Genomic DNA, 20,717 nt, shown 5'->3' with positions numbered 1-20,717 from the left:
GGATGAATCCCACTTGGTCATGATGGATAATCCTTTTAATGTACAGTTGGATTCTATTAGCCAGGATCTTGAGGATTTTGGCATCCATATTCATTAGGGAGATCGGTCTATAATTCTCCTTTTTGATGGGGTCTTTGCCTGGTTTGGGGATCAAGGTAATATTGGCCTCATAGAATGAGTTTGGTNTTTGGTAGCTTTCCTTCTGTTTCTATTTTTTGAAATAGCTTTAGGAGAATAGGTATTATTTCTTCTTTGAATGTTTGGTAGAATTCCCCAGGAAAACCGTCTGGGCCTGGAGTTTTATTATTTGGAAGGTTGTTTATCACTGACTCAATTTCTTCATAGTTAATTGGCCTATTTAAGAAATCTATTTCTTCCTGTTTCAGTCTTGGTAGTTTATAGGTTTCCAGGAAGGCCTCCATCTCTTCCAGATTGTTTAGTTTTTTGGCATATAGCTGTTGATAAAAGTTTCTAATAATCCTTGCAATTTCAATGGTGCTGGTCGTGACCTCTCCCTTTTCAGTCATAATTTTAATAATCTCAGTCCTTTCTCTTTGTTTTTGGACAAGTTTTGCCAGTGGTCTATCAATTTTATTGATTCTCTCAAAGAACCAATTCTAGTTCTGTTGATCTGCTCTACTGTACTCCTGGTTTTCTAATTCATTGATTTCTGCTCTAATCTTGGTCAACTGCTTCCTCGTGCGTGGATTAGGCCTGTCCCTCTGTTGCTGTTCCAGCTTCTTGAGGTGAGAATATAANTAGAAACTGCATTTTAGATTTTTCTATTCTTTTGAGTGAGGCTTGGATGGCTATGTATTTCCCCCTTAGGACTGCCTTTGCAGTATCCCATAGGTTTTGGACCGTTGTGTATTCATTCTCGTTGGTCTCCATAAATTGTTTAATTTGTTTTTTGATTTCCTGGTTTATCGAGTCATTCTTGAGCAGGATGGTTCTTAGCCTCCAAGTGTTTGAGTTTCTTCCAGGTTTTTCCTTGTGGTTGAGTTCCAATTTCAGAGCGTTGTGGTCTGAGAATATGCAGGGGATAATTTCAATCTTTTGGTATTGGCTGAGACCTGTTTTGTGTCCCAGAGCATGATCTATTCTTGAGAATGTTCCATGGGCATTTGAATAGAATGAGTATTCTTTGGTTCCGGGGTGTAGTGTTCTGTATATATCTATGAGGTCCAACTCATCGAGTATGGCATTCAAAGCCTTTGTTCCTTTACTGAGTTTTTGCCAGGGTGTTCTGTCTATTTCTGATAGTGGGGTGTTGAGGTCCCCTACTATTACTGTGTTCTTATCTATATGTCTCTTTATTTTGGTTAAGAGTTGGCTTGTGTATCTTGCTGCTCCCCTGTTGGGGGCATATATATTAATAATTGTCATATCCACTTGTTGAATACTTCCTTTAAGAATAATATAGTGCCCTTCTGTATCTCTCTCTATGGCCTCTAGTTTAAAATCCAGTCTATCTGATATGAGAATTGCTACTCCAGCTTTCTTTTGAGGTCCATTTGCGTGGAAGATGGTACTCCATCCTTTTACTTTCAGTCTGAATGTATCTTTGGGTTCAAAATTAGTCTCCTGTAGACAGTAAATGGATGGGTCATTTCTTTTTATCCAATCTGCAACCCTGTGGCGTTTTATGGGAGAGTTCAAACCGTTTACATTGGCACTGAGAACTGAGAGATAGAATTTTAATGATGCCATGTTGCCAGTAAAGCCTTTGTTTGTATCGATTGTGACTTTCTGTTCTGTATCNGTGACTTGCTGCTCTGTATCACTCTTGGGGCCTTTTTACCTTTATAGAGCCCCCCTTAATATCTCCTGTAGGGCTGGTTTCGTGGTTACGAAATTGGTTAATGATTGGCGATTTTGGAACGTCTTTATTTCTCCATCAATTCTGAATGACAGCTTTGCTGGATAAAGGATCCTTGGCTGCATGTTTTTCTCTGAAAGAGCTTTAAAAATGCCCCCCAACCCTTTTTCTCATTCCAGGTCTCTGTAGACAGGTCTGACGTAATTCTGATACCTTTGCCTTGCTACGTGAGAGATTTCTTTGCCCTGGCCGCTTTCAATACTGTATCCTTGGATCTAATATTTGCGAATTGCACTATGACGTGACGTGGCGTAGGTTTGTCATGGTTGAGCTTGGGAGGGGTCCTCTCTGCCTCTTGGACACAAATGTTTGTTTCCCTGGCTAGGTTAGGGAAGTTTTCAGCTACAATTTGTTCAAATATCTCTTCTAGACCTCTGTTTTTCTCCACCCCCTCGGGGATGCCGATGATTCTGACATTGGATCGTTTCATTGAGTCAGTGATCTCCCATAACCTACATTCGTGGGCATGGATTTTTTTAAGTCCAGATCCTATTTTTGCTTTTACTTCTACTAACCCATCTTCCAATTCGCTAATACGTTCTCCTGCCTTAGTGACCCTGGCCGTCAGAGCGTCTAGTTTTGACTGCATTTGGCTCATAGGATTTTTAATTTCTGCCAGGTTCGCTCTCATTTCCCCTCTTATAGATTCTATATTCTCATTCACATTTTCGTGAATACTTTTTTCAAGTCTACACATCATCTTGACCATTGTTACTCTGAATTCCATTTCTGATAATTTGGTTATATCCATATCCATTAGTTCTGTGGCAGAGGCCACAGACTCATTGTCTTTTCTTTGCTGGGGGGGGGGACTTCTTCTCATCATTCTGTTGAGGAGAGGTTGCGGGGCTGTCCAGAGCCCAAATTATTGACCAGGACCCAGGCCATGCGCCTTTGTTTTAAAGGGATCTTAGGGATGTGGGCTTCTTGATTTTTCAGCCTGCCTTCTGGGGGAGGGGCCTGCTGCGCTGATACTCAGGCAGCCCCGTTTGGGTAGAGTCTCCATGTCCGCTGCGAGGGGGGATGGGGATGGGCACCCTGTGAGCCGGTCTTTCCAGTCTTTTGTTCTCTGGCGGCTTTCCCTGGCGGTTTGCTGTGCCTCTTCTGAGAGTCAGAGCAGCAGTGGCCGAATCTCAGCCTCTGTCTCAGAACAGAGGGATCGCGGACCATTCTCCACTGATGTTCTGGCCACTTTAACTCTGTTACTGTTGGTGCTGCTCGACCCTGCAGTGTCCTGGGATGTGCGCCCCACAGCCGGCGTCCCAGCCCTCACTTCCAGGGACGGCGCTTCTCTGTCCTTTGTGTTTCTAACACCGCCAGCTGCCAGTCGCCCACTGCCCTGCGCACTCCGAAGCTCCGGCCCTCAGTCTGGTTGTGCACATTCCCAGCTCACGGTCTCAGTCTGCTGTCTCGTGGTTGCTGGTCCGCGAGTCCGCCCGCTCCCCCGTGCAGGTGGCTACCGCTTCCTGGCACCTGGACACGGCGGCTCCCTCCCCCTTCCGTTTATCTTCTGATATCTGTGCACGGTTTCACGGCTCCCCGCTTCGTACCTCAATACTCAGCACTGGAGATGTTCATTTGTAGAGATCCAGATGTATCTTCCTGCATCTCAGGCTGATTCTGTGGATGTTCAGGCTGGCCTGGTACCTATCCAGCTCGACTCAGGGGACCGGCTGAAAAAGGGGTCCCCTACTCCTTCGCCATCTTCCCCTCGAGCAACATAGTGTATTATTAGTTTCAGAGGTAGAGTTTAGCGATTCATCAGTCTTATATAACACCCAGTGCTCATTCCGTCACGTGCCTTCCTTAATGCCTGTCACTCAGTTACCCTAGCCCCCACCCACCGCCCCTCCAGCAACATACTACCTCATACCAGTCAGAATGGCTAAACTTGGAACTAATTTTTAAAGTTAAGTGATAATTAAATATGAGTCTATGGTGTTTGATCTATTCAAAATATGTATAGAGCTGCATAGGCCCATTTTAAGGTTTTTCAAGCATCCTTCTGAATTTAAAAAATTTGGCCCCCAAATGTATATAGTCAAATCACATATACACACATAAGTTCTAGGTAAATTCAGGATATATGTGTGAGAAATTAGACCTTAAGCAGCAAGCACAGTGCTTTTAGAAAACAATTTGACAACGTAAAGCAGAATTCTTAGAAATGTTTATTTACTTTGAATCTAATCTAATAATTTCATTTCCAAACATCAATCTGAAAGAAATAATCCTGATAACGAAAAATGTGGTGTTATTCTCTTTAACATTATTTAAATAGTATGGCATTTAGACAGTGTGTATACCTGATAAAGGGAGTATGGATGAGTAAATTAAAGAATAACCTTATTAAAAAGTTAATGGAGGGGTGCCTGAGTGGCTCAGTTGGTTAAGCATCTGATTTTTTTACTTTGGCTCAGGGCATGATCTCAGTCATGGTTGTGAAATCAGCCCTGCATTGGGCTCTGTACTGGGCATGAGGCCTCTTAAGGATGTCTCCCTCTCCCTCTGCCCCTTCCTGGCTTGCAGGCATGCATAGTCTCTCTTTCTCTCTGAAATTAAAAAAAAATTATAAAAAATAATAATAAATTAATGGTATAGAATAATGACATTCTTAGATTATAATTTTTTTTTAATGTACGTTTTACAAGCCAAATTCAAAATTGAAAATACAGCAAGTTTATAACCAGGTTAAAAAAAATTATGCCAATGAAAAAGAAAGTTGTTGGGCATTAGGGAGGGCACGTGTTGTGATGAGCCTTGGGTGTTATACACAACTAATCATTGAACACTATGCCAAAAACTAGTGATGTACTCTATGTTGGCTAATGGAATTTAAATAAAAAAAAAAGTTTGAGGGCGACTTTTCATTTTTTTCCCTGTTTTTCAGTAGTTTCCAATTTTTAAGTGAATTAGCATATAATAACTTTATAACTTAGGTCAGTCAGCAGTTGCTCTCTGGGGCTCTGACTGTGTACCAGGCACTGTATTAGGTACCAGTGCTGGAGCAGTAACGAGAGACCAAGTCCTTGTTTTATGGTGTTGTGGAAGAAAGAAACCACTAACCACTGATAAGCGGACTTGACAGTGCTGTTCGGGGCACAGGCAGGGTGCTGAGATAGGCGTTCAGGGAGGTCACACACAGGGTGGTACGGAAAGACCTCTGAGGAGGTGACATGGGACCCAGAATGCTGCAGACAAGCTTGCCATGCAGACTCATGGACCTGCACTCCAGAAAGATGGAACAGCAAATTGAAGAAGGTGGCTAGGAATAATGTAGGTTGTTGATATAATGGAGTCCTCACAAAGGCATATTTAATGTTTCTCCTCGTGGCTAGCGTCCACTTCTCATTTGTCACAGAGTCTGGCTGTGACTGTGCACTGGTTAGAATTCTGTAATGTCATGCCTTTCACATGTAAATTTAGCCTGGACCATGTTGTTGAAACTTTCAAGCTCACGAGGACTTGTGCCAGATACCACACCGGAAAGGACAGCCCTTGAAAGTTGGCAGAAACCCATCACTGTGCTTCAGTATCCATTTGTCATCTGTTCTTTAAAGGTTTTCCAACAATATTTTTACTGAATAATAACTGTGAATTGATTCCGGGACATGAGCTGACGGACTGAGCCTGGCAATATGTAGGGATGATAGTCAACGTTCAGTGGCTTTAAGGCTTACTTACTATGTCTATGCATATTCTCACTGATATTATCAGTACCTCTACTTGATAAAAGAAGGAAAATATCTACATAGCCAGCAAATGGGAGAGCCAGGTATGAAGCCAAGTCCCACCAAATCCCACCCCCAGCTCTTTCTACTCAAAGAAGAGACAACTCCAGGGCCACCTGTCTTTATTAGTAGCAGAAAAACCTGCTTCTGGGTTTGATAAACTCCCAGACAGACTGACTTTCGGCTGAGTCAGGCTCTGGATGTGGCCACGTGGACAAGTCATCAGTCGCTGAGAAGTAAACAGGAGCACACTCAGAGCTTGTAAATCTGTTGTATTCCCCGTTAGGGCGAGTGGCAGGAGCTCTTTGGGGTTTTCAGCCAGTGATGATGTCAGGAAAACACACTAGCCATTGGGAGGAAAAGTAGAGCCTGGTCCTTAGCTGCCCTTCTCAGGGGAAGAGCTTGGAGACTGAACCCCAGGTACTCAGAACCCAAGACCTTGAAAGATCTCAGTGAAATGAGCATCAGCTCAGAGGGCAGTCGGACCGACAGTGCCGCTGGGGAAAGAGCAGGTGTGGAGCAGGCTGGCTCTGGGCTCCCCTCCTCAGTAGGCTGCTGGGGCCATGGCCCAGCCTTCTCACTGAGCATCCTCAAGGGCATGCACTGAGATCAGAGGGGACTGTCTTTAGATCACCCTGGATCAAGTTCAGAGGCCCACAGGGCAAGGTGGAAGCTTTGACTTGTTTAATGACCTACTGTTCCCTTAGGCAACAGCAGTGACCCAAGGCACCAAGATTAAGTGGCTCAGTGTACCTCACTCAGAGAGGGTCAGCACCCCCAGGGCTGGGGCAGGAACGTGGCCCCCCCCATCCCCAATGGCAGCTCATCTGTCATCTGCTGGGCTTGGGGGAGGAGGTTGCATTATCAGGCCCCCTTCTGTCCTCTCTGAGAGTCTGAGATGTCGCAGAGGCTGAGCACATACACAGCAGATGGCAAGGGGTCAGATACTGACAAAACCTGAGATTCCAGGGACCGCGAACAGCACCCGTCCCTCCCCGGGGAATCCTGGCATCAGCAAGTCTGTCATGGGCCTATTTTACCTGGGAGTCTTGTCTCCACTGCACCTTGGAGAGTGTGTGGCATTCACTGAGAGCTGCTAGCAGCCTCAGGGATCTGTGAGGTCACTTTTTTTTCTCCCCTTAGTAGGTCTAGAAAAGCACTGAGAGTTGGAATCTGTACTCCACGGTCTAGCGCTCTCCAGTCTTCTTGATGTCCTAGACAATGGAAAAATATTTCCCAAACTCTCGGGGGGGATGCTTAGCAACTAGATTGAAATGTCACAGAACGGGACAAGTTCGGTTTCCATCGTGAAGTCCACTTGCATACAATTGAGTAATATTTAGAGAAAGAACAGTGGGGATTTAGTGAGGAAATTCATTCATCTTATGTATGAGTGGTAATAAAATGTCTTCAAAATTAATTTTAAAAGTTACTAAACTCCTACACCCATGCCATTTTCAACCGTACCAAAGGATTTCTGTAGCTGACGTTGAACAGCAGTTCCGTGGGGGAAATGCTGCGGGCTGCAGCGAACTGGCCGGCAGCTCGGGTGCCTCCCTGGCCAAGAGGATCGAAGCATCCGCACCCTTGTAGTCTGTTCTTGCTGCCTGTTGGTGGGCTCTGCCATTGTCAGCTGAGATTTGGGATAAAACAGAGTTACAGGAGGTTGATTTAATGCAGGACCCGTGTGCATGGCTGATATGTTAGTGAGTATTAATGTCAAAGAGAGAGACATCATATGCAGCATCTCTGAGCTTCATTTGGCAAAAGAAAAAAAAATCTGTCCCCATGCAAGCATCTCATGAGTGGAGAAGCCCTTTGTAAACCTCACTTGGGGCAACACTTTGTAGTAAATTTATCTCAAGATAGAACTTTGCTTCTCTGTAACTGAACTTAACCAATAAATTTACCCTTTCATGATGGCAGCTAGTGACCCAAGGCAGCAAAGATGTTCCTGGTTATAATTATGACCAGTGGAGGACTTAAGCCCTGGCTCTCTAAGACCCTGTGCCCCTCCTGTCCCCACCCAGCCATGGCTGCTCTCTGGAGCCAGCTTCTGAAATGGGATCCCATCTGCTGTGTTAACCTGGGTGTCCCGTAACTCAGCATCACTCCTTAAAACTCAGTCTTTTCTCCTTCCTGTTCTGCAACTTTTGTGGGATCTGGTATGGGGATATAGAAAACAACCCAGCCAGCTGGGTGGATGGAGAGAGCAGCAGAAAAGTGAAATGCACTGATTTCAGAAATCCTCAAAGCCAGTTCCTGATCACCCCAGAACAGGTAGTGCAAACCGAATTTCTTCTCAAGAATCAGGACTTTGGAAGGATCATGGTGAACTCAGCACCCACTTTCAAAAGGTAGTTTCTGCTTCTCTGTTTGTCACTCACTCTTTAGTCATTGAATTTGTTTCTGTTTCAGTCTGCATCCCTCCCTTCCTTATTAAGTGCTTGCTGTGTGCTGAGGTGCTGGATACAAAGAAGAAAAGCTAGAACCATTGTACTTGAGGGGCTCATGGTCTTAGGGGAAAGTTGGGCTTGTCAAGAGGACACAATGGGATAAACTGGACAATGGAATCAGGGAATGGTGACAGGGCTTCACCTGTAGGAATCAGGGAAGGCTTCACCAAGGAGGTGACTCTTGAACTGAGACTTGGAGAAGCAGAAGGATTCTATCAGTAGGATAAAAGTGTGAGGAGTGGGTTGGTGGAGATTTTCCATGCAGAAGAACTACATCTGCAAAGGCATAGCTATGGGAGAGAGCCCAGTCTAGCTAGGGAGCAGTACTTTGATTAGGAAGGCTCAAGTGCAGGTGAATAATAGTAAAAGCTCATTTATTGACCACTTTATGCTAGGAGTTATGTCACATGAGTTATACATATGACCTGATTTCATCTTCAAAGTAAGTTTATGGTAGAGGCATTCATATCCGCACATTCCTACCCAGGATACTAGCCAGAGTGGTGGGGGGGAGGGGGGAGTAGGGAGAGGCAGGTGGAGGCGCTGGCCTGCTCTTGCTCCAGCTCCCTCTCCTGACCCCTGCCTTTCCCCACACCCCACTTGCCCATCCTCGCCCCCTCACCTTCCAGCCACAGCCTGTCTGGGGCATTGGCTTTCCCATCTGTTGGTCTCCTGGCACAGGAAGATGACTCTTTTGACTTTGGGTGGAGCAGAGAACCAGCCGCCAAGTCAAATACAGTCATAGGAATCTCAGGTTGTTTCTCCAGAGAGTCCTCAGAAGAACTGCCCTGTTGTCATTTCCGTGGCTTGGGAGGTTTTTTTTTTTTGTTTTTTTTTGTTTTTGTCTTTTTTTTTTTTTTTTTTTTTTTTTTTTTTTTTTTTTTTTTTTTTTTTTTTTTTCAGTAGCTCTGGATATCATCCAGCCTGTTGGTGCTGAATCATTCAGGAAACCATTCTGCATGGACTTGGCCCTGCTGCCCCCTTCTTCACACATCTCTGTCTCTCAGGGGTTTAAAACAATGATGGAACAAAGACAAGGGCAAAGAGACCTTGGAGAACTTGGGCTGAGGCTTACCCACCCCCGCCCCCCGAGAGTTCCTGAATCACACAGAGAGTGAAGGAATCCCTCCTTCTGCCCTTGACTGGGTCAGAAAACACAGCACAATGTAAACTTCAAGAACCGATATATCGCGTGGCCATCTGACCCCTGGGTCTCCAGACCGATAGAGAACCTTCCTGAGCAGTGCACATTTGTAGGTTCTGGAGAGCTTATCTTTCCAGGGTCGCTGGGGAAGCATTTTGGAAACAGTTGGTTAGTCATTTTGCAAAGAGCTGTTCTGTTCATTTCCTCCTGGAGGTTTGAAATTGGCAGCAGTCCAGTAGAGGCAGTGAAAAGGATCCTTGACAGAGGCTGTGGAGAGCCCAGAGTAGTAATCACAAATCAGTTTTCTGAAAGTAGTGTGAGAAGGGCAAGGTATGAGCAGTGAGGACTGGGGGCGGTGGGGGGACTCGGGTACCGGTGTTTATCCTGTCCCTTGGCTCTCCCTTCATTCTTCGGTTGCAGACTGTATCCCCTCCAAACCCATGCAGTTGTCAGCTGTTGTCTTTGCATGTCCATTTGCCCGGGGCCCCCTCTGGAGATTAAAGCTGGGGAACTTTTCCTGCGAAGGGCCAGATAATATGTTAGGCTTTTTGGACCATACAGGCTGTGTCGCAATGACTCAGCTCTGCTACTGTGGCACAGAAGTAGCCACAGACGATATGTAAACAAATGAACGTGGCTGTGTTCCAATAAAACTTTATTCACAAGAGCAGGCAGGGGCCCTGATTTGATCCACCAGCCATAGTTTGCCGACCCCTGGTTGAGATTTTAATTCTCTCCTCCTTTTCCTCATTCTCTTTTCTGAATCCCAAAAACAGGAACAAAGTGTTAAAAAGGCAAGCTGTCGGTCTGTGGTGTTTCTTTTGGACTTGCCTTTCCTCATTTTTAACATTTCAGAAAGTACACTTTGTCTTGTCTTTATAGGTGGTTATTTAAATTGAAAGCAGCTGTGGAAGGCAAGAATCCTTTCAGAGTATTTGGTATGTCTGCTGCCGTGAAATAGTAATTTTAATGCACTTTTTGTTTAGTTACATACAGAGTTTATTGGTATATTGAAGAATAATTCAGGAAAACTTTACACCGTATGGTGCCAGGCATGGTATAATGAATGCTTCTCGCTGGGACAAGTGAGTGCTCGCTTCAGCAGCACATATACTTGCTGGAAAGAGTGCACATACAGAAGCTGAAACTGTTTAGAAATAAATTTAGAAATCATTTGGAAGTGACTCAATGGTATATGGATTCTCTATGGTAATTCTATGTTGTTAATCTAGGTGGTAAGGTGGATACGGTTCCTTAATCTTTCATATTCTTATGAAACTTTCCCATAGCACCTGAGGTTCCTAGGGAAAGCAGAGAACACATACGAAGGTTTTAGGTAGAGGCACAGGTGAGAAACTCTCCGGGTTTGTGCTGTCGTTGGAGATAGGTGACCACCCAAAAGACCACACTAACATCACTCAGCCTCACAGATGCAGAGGCCCATTTGGGCATCCTTCCCGGTCAGCCTGTGGTCCTAAGGATAGAGGAAGATTAACAACTAGCGTTCATGGTAGCTGGGCACAACCACCTGACTCCCCCTCCCCCAGCTCCCACTGAAATGCTCAATGGCAGTGCACAAATGAACTTCCCAAAACTAGTTACGACAAGCGCCAAAGGGAAACAATTAGAACTGATGGCATGATCCCAGTGGCTTGATCTAAGTCTCACATGGCATGATCCCAACTCTGTTTAAATATTTATCTATACCCACAGAAACAATCCTAGGAAGAAATACATTAAAATGTCAACAGTGGCTATCTCTGTATAACAGAATGACAGATGATTTTGTCCCATATTAAAAAAAAAAAAGATTTTCTTCTAATGAATCATCGAACTTTACATCAAAAAATAAAAATAAAAAAAGATTTTCTGTAATGAACAAATGTTGCTTTTGTAGTTCAGAAGGTGTTAATTTGAAAGGTGGAGAAGAGGTGTCTTAGCCAACATTTGGTCTCACTGAGAATAAGAGTGTAGGCTCGCCTGCGACAATCTGCCCATCCATGCTGAAGCACGCACCCCATTGGTCACATAGAGTTTTCCAGAGAAAGACATCCCTGCCATAGGCTCATGCTAGGTGTGCTCAGACCTCTGCTGGGCAAGGGCTTTCTTCTCCTCAGCCAATCAGCACTGGTGATTAGGAGTCTATTGTTTTGGGGTCACCTGATAGAATCATTTGTTTCTCTTTGGTTCTTCTTCAAAGAAGATATGGCAATACCTAATTCAGCTTGACTTGTTCTTTAACCCTCCTCAGCTTGCCAAAAACTACCACAAAGCTAAGTGAGCAAATGATAAATCTTTTTATGTATTTTTAAAAGCAAATTTATAAATAAATTTCATTTGGAAAGCATCCCAGAGAAAGGACAGTTTCTTAAAGAAACACATGTATTTAAAAGCATAGCTCTTATGTAGAAATTCTTGCTTCCTTAAGAGGTGATGGGCAGGATTCAGGCGGCTTCCTTATATTACAGGGTTAGCCTCTATCTCAGGGTGGAGAGTCTATTTGCAGGCATCGTTCACTTTGCACAGAGAGAAAGACCTTCTGCCTGGGAAGGGGTCCTGGGTCACAGCTTGGATTGGTGACATTGGACAAGTTACCAAGGGTCCTTCTGTGTCTTTCTGCTCCAACTCAAACCCTATCCAGATCAAGGAAAGGCTGTGGGGATCAAGAATGACCTATTCACGAAGGAACTCAGTCATCCTGTCCATCCCATCTTAACTACCCCTGTCACACACTTCCAAGGGACCCTTCGTTCCATCTTGGTTTCTTTAGGCCATTGCCAAAGTGGTCTTCCTCTTGCTCTAACTCCCTAGAGTAGGGAACACCTGGCCCCTTGGAGAACGTTGATGTCTTAGCTGTGATCACTAACATTCCACCAAGAGGACAGGTCTTGTTGCATCCCGCTATGTCTGTTTTTGTTTATTGTTTTAAAGTGCAGCTTTTGAAGAATGTCATAAATAGAACTTAACCTTCTCTTTGATGTTATGTTTCAACACAATATTGGATTCTGTCCTTCTAAAATTTGAACAAACACGTTAAAACCCAGTCCTCTTGTTTTAATAGAATTTGCTTGGACCCTTTGATCCTGTGCTTGGTCGAAGAATCCACTGCATCTTATACAAAGAGCATGATTTAATGAGAGAGTGGATATAAAGCGCTTAGCCTAGTATGTGGCCATACGAAGCCTTCCATAAGTTGACCAGACAGCGTCTGGTCATATACAACATAAATAAGTCCTCTGATGTCATCTGTACCCACCTTCTTTTTTCTTTAAGGGGGCTCATTTTGGCCAGAAGAGGGCACTGTTGAATATGTGGTCTCCCCCTTGCTAACAGTGGCAGCTCCAGGGGACCAAAGCCTTTTATTAAATGACAGGTATTTAGGGAATGCTTCACTGGATTCTGATTTTTCAGTGTATGCCTAAAATGGCCAGCATGACAAGGCTACAAAGACAAAGGTGAAGCAGGCCTTGAGGAGTTCGTCATGTGACAAGGGCAGGGAGAATACAGCCAGTGCTGTGTGATAGTTGGTGTGTGCTGTGTGAATACCTAGAGAGTGCTATGCAGACGTTATATACAGTTTCCCTGTGGAAAGTAGCTGGAGATGGTCTGAAGAATGGTTATAGGATTGCCAGACACAGCTGGGTGAGCCCAGCCCTCCAGGAGGAACATGGCAGAGGCCCAGAGATGAGAAAAAAGGCAAGACAACAGGAGCCACATTACTTTGGGCATAAAGTGTATGAACAGAAGAATGAAAAGTAAGACTGGAGATGTAGACTGCATCCAATTGCAAAGGTTAAGGATTTTAAGAGATGGAGCTTTATCTCAAAATAATGGCTAACATCCAGTGAGCATCTACTCCATACCGGGGGTCTTAGTCTGTTGGAAATACTGTAACAAACTTCCACGGCATGGGTGGCTTACAAGCAACAGAAATGTATCTCTCTCAGTTCTGGTGGCTGGAAGTCTGAGATCAAGGTACCAGCACGGTGGGGTAGGAAGCCTCTTCTGGGTCACAGACTTCTAGTTATAGCCTCACATGGCAGGAGGAGCAAGGGAGTTCTCAGGCCACTTTTATAAGGATATCACTCCCATTCGTGAGGGTTCTGCCACCAAGACCTAGTCACTCCCAAAGGCCCCACCTCCCGGTACTATCACATTGGGCATTAGGATTTCAGTATAGGAATTTTGGAGGGGATACAACATTCAAACCATAGTATAGGGTATGGTTCTAAGCATTTTACAAGTAAAACTCATTAAATCCTTGAAACAACCCTATGACCTGTGTACCGCCACTATCCCACTGTACACATGAGGAAACTAAGTATGGCGTGTCGCGTTCCTTGGAAAGCAGACTCTGAGCTGAGAGCAGCATGCAAGAAGTTTTTTGGTTTTTTGTTTGTTTGAGAAGGTTTTCTTAGGTTGCTTCTGGAGAAGGGGTGGGAAGGAGAGGGAAGAGCAGGATTGTGCAGAGGAAGCTGGACTACAATGCAGTCTAGCAAAGGCTGTATCCTACCCTGTGGGGAGCTCTAAGGCTGAGTTCCCTTCAGACATGTTCCAAGTTGGGATGAGGGTCCTGCCATTCATTCCCTTGTGTCAACCAGTCGTTGGATGTGGGTGCCTGGGAAGGAGGTGCGACTTCAGCTGCCATGGCTCTCTGAAGGCAGGGGCAGTATCTGGAGAGACTCAGTGCAGGGCTGTAGGGCCAGCAGGGTCTGGCTGGTGTAGTCCAGAGCCTACCACCCTGAGTTTAAGAAGCTTGCTCAAGGTCACACCACTCATCAGTGGAAGAGGTGGAACTTGAAACTAAAGCAGCCTGGCTTCAGAGTCTGGCCATTTGACCATTGCACTATGCTGCGGTGTATAGAGTGGGGCTCGATGGAGATTTCTAAGCAGAGGTAACCAGCTCTTTGGTGGCATAAGTCTTAATGGTGACATGTAGAATAGGCGGGAGGAGCGATTTGGAGGTGAGGTTTTTTGTTTTTTTGTTTTTGTTTTTGTCTTACAGTAAAGGGAATACTAACATAAAGTACAAAATTCTGAAAGTACAAAAGAATACACAGTAAAAATCTCCTCTCCCCTGTCCTCTTGTTCCCCGGACACAGCCATCCTTACCAGTTCCTTCTGTCTTCTTCCAGACACAGTATGTGTATACGTCCATATACATATGAATACCATATTTTTATACTCTTGTATCACAAGATCCACACTGTTCTGGGCCTTGATTTTATAATAAGAACATAACTTGGATATCACTATAGTGCCAATCATAGACGCTGCCTTTTCCTTTTAGATGGTAGAGGTTTCCGTTGTATGGATTTGCTATAACTTACGAACCATCTTCTCTTGGTGGACATTTTTAGATTGCTTTCAACTTTCTTTTCTCCCCCCAGCTTTATTGCGATATAATTGGCATCTAACATTATATGAGTTTAAGGTGTACAGTGTGTTGATTTGACACCTTTATATGTTGCAAAATGATTACCACCTGAGCGTTAGATAACACTTCCATCATGTCACATAATGACCCCCTTTTGTGGTGAGATCATTTAAGATCTACCCTCTTAACAACTTTCAAGTATTTAATACAGTGTCATTAACTAAAATTACCATCTTTACATTAGATTCCTATAACTTAGCATCTAATAAGTGGAAGCTTATAACTTTTGACAACACTGCCCTATTTCCCCAACCTTCCAGCCCCCAGTAACCATTTATTCTGTTTCTCAGTTTAGCTTTTTTATATTCCACATGTAAGTTATATCATACAGGACTTGTCTTTCTCTGACATATTTCACTTAGCATAATGCCCTCAAGGTCCATGCATATGGTCACAGATTGCTGGATTTCCTTTCTGACAGCAGGAATAATAATCCACTGTGTACGTATACCGCATCTTCTTTATCCATTCATCCTTTGATGGACACTTAGGTAGTTTTCATATCTTGACTATTTTGATATCAAGTATCAAGATGATGCAGTAAACATGTGAGTGAAGATACCTCTTTAAGATTGTTTTTATTTCTCATCTGTATATACATGGAAGGGGAATTGCTGGGTCGTATGGTAGTTCTATTTTTAATTTTTTGTGTAACTGCTCTACTGTTTTCCATGGTGGCTGTCCCATTTATATTCCCACCATAAGTGCACAAGGGCTCCCTTCTCTCCACATCCTCACCAACATTTGTTATCTTTTGTCTTTTTGATACTAACCATTCTAACATGTCTGAGGGGATATCTTATTGTGGTTTTGATTTGCATTTCCCTGGTAAATAGGGATGTTGAGCACCTTTTCTTGTACATGTTGGCCATCTATGTATCTTCTTTGGAAAAATGTCTGTTCAGATCCTCTGTCCATTTTTTAATCTAATTGTTTGTCTTTTTGCTATTGAGTTGTAGGAGTTCTTTATATATTTTGGTTATTAACCCCTTATTGGAGAAATAATTTCCAAATATTTTCTCCTATTCCATAGGTTGGCTTTGCTTTTTTTAAAATTTATTGAAGTTTTCATTGAAGTATAGTTGACCTATAATATTTCATGCATGCAACATAGTGTTTCAACAATTATATACGTGAAATGCTCACCATGATGTATTTTACAATATTATTGACTATATTTCCTATGCTGTACTTTTCATTCTGTGACTTATTTATAATTGTAAGTTTGTATCTCTTAATCTTCCACCTATTTTGCCCATCCCTCCATTGCCTCCCCTTTGGCAACAACAAGTTTTCTATATTTATTCAAATCCTCTGCCCATTTTTAAGTTGGATTATTTGTTTTTTTGGTATTGAGCTGTAATAAGTTCTTGATATATTTTGGACATTAACCCCTTACCAGATAACATCATTTGCAAACATTTTCATCCATTTGGTAAATCGCCTTTTAATCTTGTCCATGGTTTCCTGCACTGTTGAAAAGCTTTTTAGTTTGTTGTAATCACAATTGTTTATTTCTGCTTTTGTTTCCCTTGGCTGAGTAGACAGATCCAGGAAAATATTGCCAAGGTCCAAGAGATTACTGCCTATGCATTTTTTTGGTTGTTTGGTTTTTGTTTTGGGTTTTTTTTTTAGGAGGTTTAAGGTTTCAGGTCTCACATTTAGGCCTTTAATTCATTTAGAGTTTTTCTTATGCACATAGCTGTCCAGTTTTCCCAGCACCATTTAATAAAGAGACTGTTTTTCCCCCAGTTGTATATTCTTTTTTTTTAATGATTTTTTATTATATTATGTTAGTCACCATACAGTACATCCCCGGTTTCTGATGTAAAGTTCGATGATTCATTACTTGCATATAACACCCAGTGCTCCATACAATACGTGCCTTCCTTAATACCCATCACTGGCCCAGCCCAATCCCCCACCTTTCTCCCCTCTGAAACCCTCAGTTTGTTTCCCAGAGTCCATAGTCTTTCACGGTTCATTCCCCCTTCTGTTTACCCCCCTTTCTTCTTCCCTTTCTTCTCCTACTGATCTTCCCACTTCTTATGTTCCATAAGTGAGTGAAACCATATGATAATTGTCTTTCTCTGCTTGACTTATTTCACTTAGCATTATCTCCTCCAGTCCTGTCCATGTTGCAGCAAATGTTGAGAAATCATTCTTTTTGATGGCTGAGTAATATTCCATTGTATATATGGACTACGTCTTCTTAATCCAGTCATCTGTTGAAGGGAATCTCAGCTCCTTCCACGATTTAGCTATCGTGGACAATGCTGCTATGAACATTGAGGTGCATATGGCCCTTCTCTTCACTACGTCTGTATCTTTGGGGTAAACACCCAGTAGTGCAATGGCTGGATCGTAGAGTAGCTCAATTTTTAACTTCTTAAGGGACCTCCACACTGTTTTCCAGAGTGGCTGTACCAACTTGCATTCCCACCAACAATGTAGGAGGGATCCCCTTTCTCCATATCCTCTCCAACATTTGTTGTTTCCTGCCTTGTCAATTTTTGCCATTCTAACTGGTGAAAGGTGGTATCTCAGTGTGGTTTTGATTTGAATTTCCCTGATGGCTAATGATTTTGAACATTTTTTCATGTGTTNTTTGAACATTTTTTCATGTGTTTGTTAGCCATTTGTATGTCTTCATTGGAAAATTGTCTGTTCATATCTTCTGCTCATTTTATGATTTATTTGTTTCTTGTGTATTGAGTTTGAGAAGTCCTTTGTAGATCTTGGATACCAGTCTTTTATCTGTAGCATCATTTGCAAATATCTTCTCCCATTCCGTGGGCTGCCTCTTAGTTTTCTTGACTGTTTCCTTGGCTGTGCAGAAGCTTTTGATCTTGATGAAGTCCCACAAGTTTATTTTTTCTTTTGTTTCTCTTGCCTTTGGAGATGTGTCATGAAAAAGTTGNCTTCCGATCCATGAATATGGAATATTTTCCCATCTCTTTGTGTCTTTTTCAATGTCTTTCAAGAGTGATTTGTAGTTTCTAGAATATAGATCCTTAACATCTCTGTTTAAGTTAATTCCGAGATAGCACATGATTTTTGGTGCTATTGTAATTGGAATGGATTCCCTAATTCCTCTTTCTTCAGTCTCATTGTTCGTGTATAGAAATGCAACTGATTTCTGAGCCTTGATTTTGTATCCCGCCGCATTACTGAATTGCTCTATAAGTTCTAGTAGTTTGGGGGTGGATTCTTTTGGGTTTTCCATATAGAGTATCATGTCATCTNGTATCATGTCATCTGCGAAGAGAGGCAGTTTGACTTCTTCTTTGCAGATTTGGATACCTTTTATCCCCTTTTTTTTTTCTGATTGCTATTGCAAGGATTTCTAGTACTATGTTGATGATAATGGCGGGAGTGGGCATCCTTGTCGTGTTCCTGATCTTAAGGCAAAGGCTTCCAGCTTATCCCCATTGAGAATGATATTTGCAGTAGGCTTTTCATAAATGGTTTTTATGAAATTGAGGAATGTATCTCTATCCCTACACTCTGAAGTGTTTTAATCAGGAAAGGATGCTGTATTTTGTCAAATGCTTTTTCTGCATCAATTAAGAGGATCATATGGTTCTTGACTCTTTTCTGTTGATATGATCTATCGCACTGATCGATTTGTGAATGTTGAACCACCCTTGCATCCCAGGGATGAATCCCACTTGGTCATGATGGGTAATCCTTTTAATGTACTGTTGGATCCTATTAGCTAGGATCTTGTTGAGAATTTTGGCGTCCATATTCATCAGGGATATTGGTCTGTAATTCTTTTTGATGGGGTCTTTGCCTGGTTTGGGGATCAAGGTTATACTGGCCTCATAGAATGAGTTTGGTAGTTTTCCTTCTGTTTCTATTTTTTGAAACAGCTTCAGGAGAATAGGTATTATTTTTTCTTTGAATATTTGGTAGAATTGCCCGGGGAATCCATCAGGCCCTGGAGTCTTGTTTTTCGGGAGGTTTTTGATAACTGCTTCAATCTCTTCATAATTATTTGGTCTGTTTAAAAAATCAATTTCTTCCTGTTTCAGTCTTGGTAGTTTATAGGTTTCCAGGAAGGCATCCATTTCTTCCAGGTTGTTTGTTTATTCAACAAGATGTGTCTTTAGGAGTATTAGAAACAGGCTGGACACCATTATTTGTGATTACTGCGGATAGCCATTTAAAAAAATAAACTTCACTGTATTTTGTAATACTTTATTGAGTGAACTCTTTTTGCTATTCCTAAACTGTAAATAATAGGAAACTAAGTATCAAAGGAAACACATCAGAGATCATATATAACAGAGAAAAACCTTAAATTTTCTTATTGCCTTTATATGCAATCAATGCATATCTGAGTAAAACTGAATTTATTAGGCAAACATTTTTTAAAATTTTTTATTATGTTAGTCACCATACGGTACATCATTAGTTTTTGATGTAGTGTTCCACGATTCATTGTTTGCGTATAACACCCAGTGCTCCATGCAGTACGTCCTTAATACCCATCATCAGTCTATCCCAATCCCCTGCCTGCCTCCCCTCTGAAACCCTCAGTTTGTTTCCCAGAGTCTGTAGTGTCTCGTGGTTCATTCCCCTTTCTGTTTACCCCCCTTTCTTCTTCCCTTCCTTCTACTGATCTCCCTGCTATTCCTTATGTTCCATAAATGACTGAAACCATACGATAATTGTCTTTCTCTGCTTGACTTGCATATGCTGCCTTCTCTTTCTCTTTCTGTGCCTTTATCTTTTGTTTGACTTTCAGCAATTTTGCCTGGATAGCTTTATCTTCTGGTGATAGCTCCTGAACTTAAGATCAGCCAATGTTTGATCATATTCTTTTAATCCTTGTATCCTTGATCTCTATGGTACAATGCTTTGGTATTGGATGGGTCTATTTCAGGAGCCTCCAAACAACTGTAATTGCTCCCTGCCAATTTGAATTGTTCAGTTTACAAGAACCAATATTCAGCACACAGCTTAAAGCTATAGGTTGCAGCTTCGATCAATCTGCTGGCTCAGTAACAGCCTTTGAACCTTCCACATATCTTAAAACTTCTGTATATTTTTTAATGGCCATCTCCCAGTTCCGAGATTTGAAAAAAAATATTTCCAACATTTTTTATATCCTCTATTCCTAGTAAAATTTTATTTACTTTTGCAGGTTTTTCACCTTTCACTTCTACATTTTCCAGTATCCTTGCCATACCCATTCCTTTAATTAGTTGGCCAAATAACACATGTTTCCCATCCAAGTGAGGAGTCAGGACAGTTGTGATAAAGAACTGAGAACCATTTGTATTGCAGCCTGCATTTGCCTTGCTCAATAAACCTTCCTGATCATGCTTAGAATAGGAATTTTCATCTTCAAATTTTTTACCATAAATACTTTCTCCACCATTCTTTCTCCATTTCGATTTGAGAAATCTCCACCCTGAATCATTAATTTCTTAATAATTTGATGGAAAGGGCATCCTTGGAAATGGAGAGGTTTCCCAGTGGTGGGTTCAATGCCTTTTTCTCCTGTACACCAGGCATGAAAATTTTCTGCAGTTTGGGTACAATATCTGCAAAAAATTCTGAGACAATTCAACCAACTTGCTTCCCTCCAATGTCCATGTCAAAGATGACTCTGGAGTTACTGGGGTTGGAGGGCTTAGTTTGGGGGGACAGGTGCGACATTTTGAATTGCAGATGCACTTGGGAGTGAACTCAGAGAACCTCGTGGATGAACAGCAGCTCTTTTTTCATCCCTTTACTTTCAGTCCGTATGTGTTTTTAGGTATAAGGTGAGTTTCACGTAGGCAGCATATGATGGGTCTTATTTTTTAATCCATTTGGTCACATATGTTTTGAGTCCATTTATACTTAAAGTAATTATTGATAAGTATATATTGATTGCCATTTTGTTCATTGTTTTCTGGTTGTTTTGTAAATCTTCTGTTTCTTTTTCTTTTGTTCTCCTGCTTTGTGGGTTGATGGTTTCCTTTACAGTTATTGTTGGCTCCTATGTTTCCTTTCTCTTTATTATTCTTATTTTTTGGGTATCTGTTACAGGTTTTTGGTTTGTGGTTACCCTCTG

The 20,717-nt window shown here is 42.3% G+C and overlaps 1 protein-coding gene and 1 pseudogene across 2 annotated transcripts in view; one reads left to right on the top strand and one right to left on the bottom strand.

Moving 5' to 3' along the window:
- CCDC3 (coiled-coil domain containing 3) overlaps nt 1-20,717 on the top strand; it is a 122,992-nt gene that overhangs the window by 79,085 nt on the left and 23,190 nt on the right. The gene's annotated exons all lie outside the window — the stretch shown is intronic.
- LOC105240387 lies at nt 19,350-20,317 on the bottom strand (annotated as a pseudogene).

The sequence above is a fragment of the Ailuropoda melanoleuca genome, chromosome 15 (genome assembly GCF_002007445.2).
Source record: "Ailuropoda melanoleuca isolate Jingjing chromosome 15, ASM200744v2, whole genome shotgun sequence".
Classification (NCBI taxonomy): domain Eukaryota; kingdom Metazoa; phylum Chordata; class Mammalia; order Carnivora; family Ursidae; genus Ailuropoda; species Ailuropoda melanoleuca.
Note: the sequence above shows the minus strand (reverse complement) of the source record. Positions and strands in the feature narration are given on the sequence as shown.